Source organism: Notamacropus eugenii, chromosome 5, assembly GCF_028372415.1.
Source record: "Notamacropus eugenii isolate mMacEug1 chromosome 5, mMacEug1.pri_v2, whole genome shotgun sequence".
NCBI lineage: Eukaryota > Metazoa > Chordata > Mammalia > Diprotodontia > Macropodidae > Notamacropus > Notamacropus eugenii.
In genome coordinates, this window is record NC_092876.1 from 167616640 (window position 1) to 167626945 (window position 10306).

The following is a 10306-nucleotide window of genomic DNA, read 5'->3' on the forward strand; positions in this document are numbered from 1 at the left end:
ATAGTGAAATGAAAGACAGGTCTCAAATGATTCTGGAGCAGGCGTGACCATAAAAAAGGCCTGGGAAACTTCAGCCCTTGCCTGAGTAGTCAGTGATGGACTAAACACCTAGATAAGAAAGATAAATACCATCACACAGATAAAAATTTACAGAATCGTAGAATTTCAGACTTGTCAAATCCAAACCTGCTCAGGATTCCCTTATAAAACATTCTTAAGAAATGATCTTGTAGCCTCTGTTTGTGGACATAGTCTCCTGAGTCAACTCATTCTCCTTTTGGACAGCTCTAATTGTTAGTCTGATTTTCTTTATTTGCAGCTGTTCTGAATCTTCCACCTGCTGCTCCTCGTTTTGCCCTCTGGGGTCAAATATAACCACTTTAATCCCTATCTCACATGGCAGCCCATCAAATACTTTGATGACAGCAAGTTTAGATGACAGCATGCTCACAAAGACTAGAAGAGAGGTGAATGGATGAACCCTTTACTGTTAACAAAATACTTTTAAAGTCTCACAAAGTTTCCTCAGCTCTCTTGGCCTTAGCCCTATTTGCCCTCTCAGTTAACCCCATAACTAGACATTATTGCCCTTAACAATGAGAGTATTGATGATCTTCAGAGAAATAGAAATTAAAGACACTAATATGTTACTGAAAATAAGGAAAAGATTACAATATAATTTTACTTAGAATGTCATGATTTGTTCTCAAAATCTTTTGATTATTAAATCTTATTCATGTTTTAGAGCATATTTTGGATTTCCCTTTGAGACAGACTGGACTATATTGAGGCAGAAAAGCTTCTAATGAGAAAGTGTGTCTGTTTTTTTCCTCCTCTTCTATTAATTTCTCTAAATTTGTGTGGAATGGTATGAGATACAGTGAGAGAGTCACCCTCCACTTTAGAGCAAGGTGAGACCCTGATTTTATGCTTAGGGGGACTCTCTTGGTTTATGGACATATGCCTGTTGACAAAAAGGCTTTCCCCTTATGCTTGGAAAAGGTTTTCCAGAGGAACCCTGTCAAGTAAAAGGAGTTAAAGGGATAAAGGCTGTTTTGGCCTGTAGGTGGAGGTTTTCTACTGGACTCGTATACTTGTTAGCTTCATTGGAAAATAGTTCTTTGGTCTCAGCATCACAGGGGGTAGAGATAATTTGATAGACTTGAGCTACTTCAGGGAAAAGATATCCTTTGTATTGGAAGTATAAAATGTACTGTTAGTTACAAAGTTGGACAACATTAGAGAAGGAACGACATCAAAACTGAGAGCTATTCTGGGTTCTAGGAGTGAAAAGCTGGAACTAGGGGCACAGGATTCCTCTTTAAGAACTACTAATGGTAGTTGCAGAGGATTAAGGGCACAGGAACTATGCAATATCATATATTCTCACTTTGAGAGAAGGTTCAGCCATAACTTCTTGTTTATCTCTCATGACTGAAGGAGAGGATTGAGTCATATAGTATAACTTTCTGGATAGAGGATGGAGAATTATAGGATCTGAGTTTCTAGAGTGAAAGGGGAAGTGCCTGGAAAGCATTGGCTTATTGGATGAAAGAGGTTAAGGGACATGGCTTCAGAGCTCAAGAAACTTCAAGGGAGTATGCCATGATACAGAAGAGCAAACACTTGACTTGGGTTTCCACAGCTACATGAATTATTTGGATGGTATAGGTTCTATAGGAACCTCAGATTCACTTTATGCCTGGGAGAAGTCCAATACTACTACAGAGTAGTACTAGTTATAAGACCAAAGGTCTGTATATAATCTGAGGATGTAATGTATGATTCATTAGAAAGGGGAGGAGAATTGTTTCAACTGTTTATATGCTATTCTGAGTTCTCTGCAGCATCATATCATTCTCTGGAATGAAATCAAGACAGTCCTGTATCTAATATACATTGTAACCTTGATTGATGAATGGAGAAAATGAGATAATGTATACATAATAAAATAATGTTTACCCACTACCATGTAAAGGGATAGAAGAGTACATTGTTATTGTGGTATACTTAGGTATTTTTGTTTGTAATTATGGGGAAAAAAAAAGCCAAAAAAACCCTCACAGCCTCTGAGATCCATCCCCATCAACAGAATGGCCCAAGTGGGAGCAAAGGGCTAATCCTAACAAGGTGTAGAATTGATTGGATCTTAAGGTGAAGAAAAAAAAAATGTATCTAGTTTCTATAGACCCCTAGGTGTGTTTGTGAGCTTAGCTAGGCGAGTAGTATGTTGGAAAGGATACAGGTTGGGTTTTAGGAAATTTAAGGCAACAAGAATGGTGTCCCAGCAGGGAGACACCATTGAGTTGAGACTTGAGCTTCCTGGCAGAAAATATAGTGAAGTTAATGAGATTAGGAAACATGTTGGAACTGGCACTGTGATATCTAAAGAACTTTAAGAATCATTGATGATTTATTTTATACTTTGAATTAAACATCAATAAAACCAATTAAGCTCACAACTATTTACATTTGGGTAAATGAGTTTTAACACAGAAAATGTCCATAACAATTTGTCACTAATTCATTCCATTAGCTTTCTTTGTTTGCCCACTCATTCCCATTCACTTGTCCTTTAAAAGTACTTTTGCAAAGCAAATGCTCTATGATATGAGTTATTATATGATAATTGGACTAGGCATTAGACTTGCTGGATAGGATAATCTGGATGAGAACACAGTAAAGAGATGTTTTCTGCCCAGTTGTCAGGAAGGTATATGACACAATAGAGATATGGTAGGAAATACTGGAGCATTCTTCATTTGAATAATGTGACCAGTTAGGTCATACCTATATCACATTAATTATAGGCACAATTAGTCATTAAGTATGTGTTAAGTGCCTACTATGTTCCAGGCATTCTGCTAAGCTAGAAACTTGCCTGGATAGTCTCAAGATTAATGTTTCTCAAGCAGAGCCACTTAGGTCTGTGTCAACTCTGTTCCACTGTAGAGATTTTAAAATGAAACTATTGACTTCCACAAACATTTACTAAACATTATGTACACTGTGGTTGGTGATGAACTTAAAAAGACAAAATGAAAAAATGGTGCCTCTCCTTAAGGAGCTTAAATTCTGCATGGGGGTCAATGTTAAATCAAAATAGTCAAAAGAGAGCTTGAGGAGAGAGTGGTTCTTGAAGAAAGTTGCGCTTGGCTTCCTGGAGGTGGAAATGAGAAGAGCACAAGTTTCAGAGATGCAGTTTCACTTGTAGGAATTCATAGGGAGAGGTGGAGAAAGAGAGTATTGAGTTTGGAGAATGGCTAATGGTTACTTTGTCTAGAGCATAGGATTCATGATGGGCAATAGCATTAATAAGGCTAAGAAGGTAGGTGTGAGCCAGATTATAGATGTCCTTACAAGCTGTGGGAAGGAAGGAAGGAAGGAAGGAAGGAAGGAAGGAAGGAAGGAAGGAAGGAAGGAAGGAAGGAAGGAGGGAAGGAAGAAGGGAAGGAAGGAAAGAAGGAAAGGGGAAAGAAAGGAGGGAAGGAAGAAAGGATAGAAGAAAGGGAGATGGGAAGGAGCAAAAGAAGGGAAAAAGAAAAGAAAAGAAAGGAAGGAAGGAAAGAAGGAAAGGAAGGAGGAAAAGAAGGAAAGGAAGAAAAGAGAGTAGGGATGAAGGAGGGCTTTGGGACTCAGGTTTACACTTAGAGTGCATGCCTCTGGAGTCCCGCAGTGAAGCTTACTTTCAGGTTTATCATAGTAGCTATTGCTGCTTCCATGTATCCTAGACTTATGTTCATCATTGCTCACTGCCTCTATATTAGCAAATCCAAGCCCTTTCCTCTAGTGAGATAGCCAGGGCTAAAACAGCTGGATGTGAAAATGTTATACTTGTGCTATTTGGATGAGAACACATTATTTTTTCAAGACCTTTAATTTAATTGGATGATTATCATTTTTTCCTCAAATTCATTTTCCTTAGTTTTTGATTTGTGGCAGTTCCATTCAGTCATAATCATCATAGCTTTCTATATCCTGAGTCCTTATTTTCACTTGCAACTTCATAAGCCTTCTGTTATTTGAAAAAGTACAGAAAAACTATTTATATTTTAACTGATAATGTAAACTAAAATGTTTAGAACACACTAGAATTAGCCTTTTCCTCCCAATTTTTCCTGTTGTAATTACCCTCACAATCAATATAGTTACATATTTAAAAAAAATCACACACAATGAAACTATGAAAAATGAACCCCCAAGGTGCCTAAGGAATCTAGAGACTTTCAATTAGCCACTGTGTACCTTTCCTTGCAGAGCACTTTAACACAAATAACCCCCAAAAGAGTCAGACTGCAACCATGCTCTCTCATTTCCTCACGTGCAAGGAAAGACAGGTATTTGATTTTCAGCAATAAGAATAATGCTGAAAACACACTAAATGATGTGATATTTGCTTCCTGGAAGTATGCAGAGGAATGTGAACCCCCGAAAGATATAGGTATCCAGAAGGTCAAACATTTTCTACAACTGCTAGGGGAAAATGCAAGTACCCCCTATGCCTATTTCTCTTTTTTAGGGCATCTGCAGCTAAACAGTGCTGTTAATCTCCAGAGGAGGGTTGGGCCCAGAAGCCCACCAGCCTGGTTTCCAAAACGAAGATGCAAAACACTGGATACTCATCAAAACTGAATAGAAGCTTCTGGCAGGGCTCCCACCACCATTTTGGCACTCATGATTTCACTCAGCTTAGCAAACGTTCCCTTAGGCTAGGAAATAAATTGCTGGGTAGCAGACACTGGGGAAATTAAAACTTGAGCATCCTGTGTCTTCCCCTTCCTCTCTTTGGTATGAATTGTATCCCTGCAGCTGTTGCCACTACTGTCCTTGTCTTTACTCTTACATAAGGAAGCATCCACTTCCCTTTCCAGATGTTCACTTTCACATGGATTGCTTACACAAGTGGAGTGTGGTGACAAAAATCAGAGGACCTGAGTTCAAATTCTGACTGCCACTACCTAGCTTGTGACCTTGTGTAATTTACTTCCTTTTTGAGGGTCTCAATTGTATCATTTGTAAAGTGAAAAAATTGGAATTCACAGCTTCTAAGTTCTCTTCCAGCTCAGAATCTATGATCCTGTCTCTGAGAGGAGTTAGAAGGACCAGAGAGGCAAAGATTTTTCTTCCGGAAAGTTTCAAAACCATACTGTTATTTGCTGATGTAGATGTGAGTACAACTGAGCAAAGCTCATTTAGATTTCTGCTAATTTATTATGTTTTCCACTGGGTGCTTTTATTGTGGTTTTGGGGTGCTGGTGTCTGACTTTCATCAAAGCCTTTTTTTCTCCTTATCTCCATTCCCCCAGCCCTGTTTAGCTGTGACTGCTAAATAATATGTAATGGAATTAGAAACCACTTTTAGAAAATAAAAACAGGAATAAAAAAGGGGGAGGAGAGAGATAAAGGAAGGTGGGGGAGGGAGGGAGGAAGGGAGCTGGAAGGAGAGCAGACACATATATTCCTTCCTCCTCTGCACAGCTGTATGAAATGCTTAACAGTGAAATCTGAAACTGGCCCTGAGTCACCTGCTTTGGTTTGTTTTACAAGTCTGCAAAAGGCATAACCTCACCTAAAGTCTTAATCCTTTCAGGTGAATGTGGACCATGTTTTTCATCGACCCACAAGTTTTGACCCTCCAACCTAAAAAAAAATAGTGAGCTTAGAGTGATTTTCCTCTACAGTCAGGTGATTCCTTCAAGGTGCTAGGTCTGTGTTCTGCTATGAATATCTCAGCCTTCGAGTATAGGGAATGCCACCCCACAGGAAGGGGACTTGAATGAAAAGAAAAAGTTGGCACAGTCCCCTCAGAGCCAAATCCATGAAACTGGGCACAGCTTGGCCAGCGAGGGGCCACTGCTCAGCTTTGTCCTGTGCATTCCTCATTAAGAGAAATGGCTAGACTGAAAGATAAAAGTACTGGCTCTTACCATACAGGAGATATTGTGATCAAAAGTAAAGCAAAGGCGTCATGCTGTTCTAGTTCTGGGACAAATCTCACAAGTTTTTTAGAAATGTCAGGACTTCCTACTGTGCCTAAAAATAACCCTTTGTGCAGTCACAGCTTTGTGCCAAGTCTGTATCTTGAGTCAAAAGAAAGCACTTCTGTATCTGGCTGTGGGATGCTCTCCCTGGGGAAGGGATATGCATTTGGGTCTGTGCACTAGCTCCTATCTCCTGCTGGCTATATGAGAGTTGGCATACACACATAGATTTGGGCTAATTTTTCTAAGTGTTTTGGTATTAGCCAATGAACCTGGGAGGCTTTTTTTCCCTCCTATTTGTTCAATTACTCCTGGAAAGCCAGGAAAGTCTTTGATGAATAGATAATGCAGCAGAAACCCAATGATCCGAATCTATTCAGGTGTTGGGAAAGCTGATGGGAGTGACAGAAATAGTTCTGATATTTTCAAGAGCCTTTGGGGTGTTGTAAGGTGGCGGACACCTGGTAGATTTCAAAGTAGACCTATTTTGCAGCTTATATAATTGGTATCTCATGCAGTAGTATCCAAGAATCATGGTATTCCAGAGTTAGAAGGGAACTCTGATGTTATCTAGGTGGTATAGTGGATAGAGTGCTGGTCAGAAAAACCTTAGTTCAATCCTGCTTCAGATACTTACTGACTGTGTGATGCTTGGGAGGTCATAGCCTATCTATGTCTCAGTTTCTTTATTCCATCGGTAAAATGAATGGGGTTAAACTCAATAACCCCCAAGGTTTTTTCCAGTTTTAAATATATGACCCATATAATCCAGAAGTTCTTAATCTTTCAGGTTTTTTTAGTGTGTCATGGACACCTTTGGCAAATACATACATATCTATCTGTCTGGCTGTCTATCCATCTATCTATCTATCTACCTAACGACAAGTTAATAGACCTTATGTTAAGAAACTCTGACCTAGATAAACCCCTACCTGAACATGAATCCTCTCTGCAATATCCCTGACTATTTCAAGACTTCCATTGATAGGGACCTCGCTACTGCCCCATAAGGTGGTCTAGTCTACTTTTTGGCAACTTGAATTGTTAGGAAGTTTTATATCATCTAGCTATCTACCTATACATATACATACATACATGCATGTATACATACACACACACACAGAGGGAGAGAGAGAGAGAGAGAGAGAGAGAGAGAGAGAGAGAGAGAGGGAGTAGTGACATTTGTCTTCTGCAACTTTCAGCCTTTGGGCTGAGGTCTGCCCTCTGGGTCCAACCAGAATAAACACAATCCCGTTTCTATATGACAAGCCTTCAAATACTGGAAGCCAGATATCATCTCATCTCTCCCACATTTATCTCTCCTATCCCATCTCCCATCTCTTATTAATATATCTTCTCCACACTGAATACCCCCAGATCCTTTAATTGATCCTCATGCAGTAAAAGATAATTCCCTCAATATCTTGTCACCTTCTTTTCACCTGCCCTTTATTTATTTATTTATTTATTTTTTTATATATATATTTTTTTATTTTGTAATGTTTAACAATCACTGCCATACAATTGTAATTTTATCCCCCCCACCTACCCCCCACTCCCCCCCTCCCTCCCCACGACTGCATACAATTCTGTATAGGTTCTACATATACTTTCCTATTGAGTATATTTTCACTATAGTCATGCTATGTAGTCAGACTAAGATAAATGAAAGAAATCGTATAACAAATCAGAACATGATACACAAACACATACACATACACAAACATGATCTGCTACAATATGTGAGTGACTTCCATATTTCTCTCTCTGAGTGTGGCAGGCATTTTGCCTTGAGATCCTCCATTGGGATTTTTTTTTTTTTTTTGGTAAGAAGTTCTTGTGTTATTACACTCACCTGCCCTTTTCAACATATTTACTAAAATATGATAACTAAAACTGAGCAGAATACTCTGGATGAACACTGTCTAAGAGTTCTTTGATTGTGTGTATGTATGTATGTGTGTATACATACATATATACTATACACACATATATATGTACACACATACATGTATACACACATATGTGAAAACACATCTAGCGGGTATGTATTTGCTTATTTATAAGGCCTACTATCACCGGTTCCTAAATCTGCATTTATAAAAGGAAAGGCTGCTCTTGAGGGGTCAGCAATCACCTTAATCAGTTCAGACAAATGCTTCCAGATTTTCTTCTTTTTCGTTCCCAAAGTTACCAAGCTTTCCATTTATTCAACAAACAACCTTTTTACCTTTATCAAAAGCAACAGACAGGGCTCTACTGCTTGAATCAGAACAATATTCCCATACAATTTACATACATCCCTGGATTGAGAGAGCCTTTACATTTGAGCAGTCAGGGTTCAGAGTCTCGACCAGGTAATCATAAGTTCCTTCTCATAAGCGGATCCCCAAAGTAAAACCTCACCCTCAGAGTAGTTATATACTTTTTAGAGCCAGAGTGCATAACTTCTGCCCGAGTGCCTCAATAGAAAAAACAAAAGGTACTTGGGACCCTTCTATCAAACAACTCCCCTTATCAAGCTTCCCACAATAGGCAGGCCCATCAATGGGTGGAGAAAGATCCTCCTTAATCACATTATTCAATCAGAGGCACTTTTAGTAAAACATAAACAGCAAAAGATCCTATTTTACTTGCCATTGTAGTCACTTAGCTAGTAAATTTCTAAAGTCACATTTGAACTCAAGAAGATGAGTCTTCTCAACTTCAGATCTGGCACTCTATCCATTGTGCCACCTAGCTGTCCCCACACACTTACAGTAATATAGTAATAATTATAAACAATATACAATTAAAGCAAAAATAGAAATTTTAAAAGGAGATAAAGATGAAATAGTACTTTATCCTAATCAAGAGGGGATCATTCTGAAGTCCATGGAGTTTGCTGAGTGAGGAATTACAAGATCAGATCTGAATTTGAGAAATGTCATGTGAGAGCTATGCAGAGGATGGAGTAGAGAGGGGAGGAACCTTCATCAGATAAAATAATTAAGCGATTATTAAAACTAAAGAAGTAACTGTGTGAGTAGAGAAGGAAACAGATAAGAGAGATACTGAGGTTAAAATAGTAAGATTTCTCAACCGATTTAATAGGTAGAGTGAGAGAGAATTTGTTGGTTGTCCTTTGCTCTTGAAGTGGACCAAAATGACAGCAATATGTTGGAGGCATGTTATAATGTGTCCAACTGTGGCTGATCAGGCCAATAAAAGCTTGGAATGCTCTACAATACTTCAGGCACAAATAGTGCATGTGAACATTTGGGGCATATTCTCTAAATTTGTGCATCTCACCTTTCTTTTTAACTACTTCAATTTTGTTTTGCTCATAGAGCAAAGCACCTTCTCTGATGTGGGCATGCCATGCTGAGCAGTTTTGTGCCAGTATCTCCCATGTCACATAATCCATTCCAAAGTTCTTAAAAGAGACCTTGATGATGTCTTTATATCACTTATTTTGAGCCCTGTGTGAACGCTTGCCCTGTGTGAGTTCTACATAAAATAGTATTTTTGGAATTCAGACAACATGGCCAGCCCATTGGAATTTCACTCTCTGCAGTAGAGTTTGAATGCTTGACAATTTAATTGGAGAAAAGACCTCAGTGTCTGTTATCTTATCCTTCCAGGTGATCTTCAGAATTTTCCTAAGACAATTCAAGTGGAAGTAATTCAGTTTTCTAGCATAGCACAGGTATACTGTCCAGGTTTCACAGGCATATAACAATGAGGTCAATATAATGACTCGTTGACCTTTAGTTTGGTAGTCAGTCTAATACCTCTTCTCTCCCATACATTCCTTTGGAGTCTCCCAAACACTGAGCTAGCTCTGACAATGTGTGAGTCAACCTCATTATTGATGTATACATCCCTGGAAAGTATACTGCCAGGTAAGTGAACTCATCCAGAGTAATCAAAACTTCTCCATTTGCTGTAACCAATGGTTCCACTTATGGATGGTGCAGTGCTGGCTGGTGGTGCACCTTTGTTTTCTTGTTATTAATTGTTAGGTCAAAATTAGCACAAACAGCAGAGAATTGCTCCATACTTTGTTGCATCTCAGCTTCAGAGGCTGCACTGAGTGAACAATCATCTGCAAACCTTACATCCACTTTGGTCTTGGCTTTTGCCTTTTCAAGTTGAAGAATTTACTATCAGTGCAGCAGTTGACCTTGAAGACATGTTCAACCTCATTGAAGGTGTTCAAAAACATGGCAGAAACATTATGCTAAAAATCATGGGAGCAAGCACACAATTTTGTTTCACTCTATTGGTGACTGAGAAAATATGAGAATATTGTTCATCATCCAAAACCTGGGCAAGCATGCCAT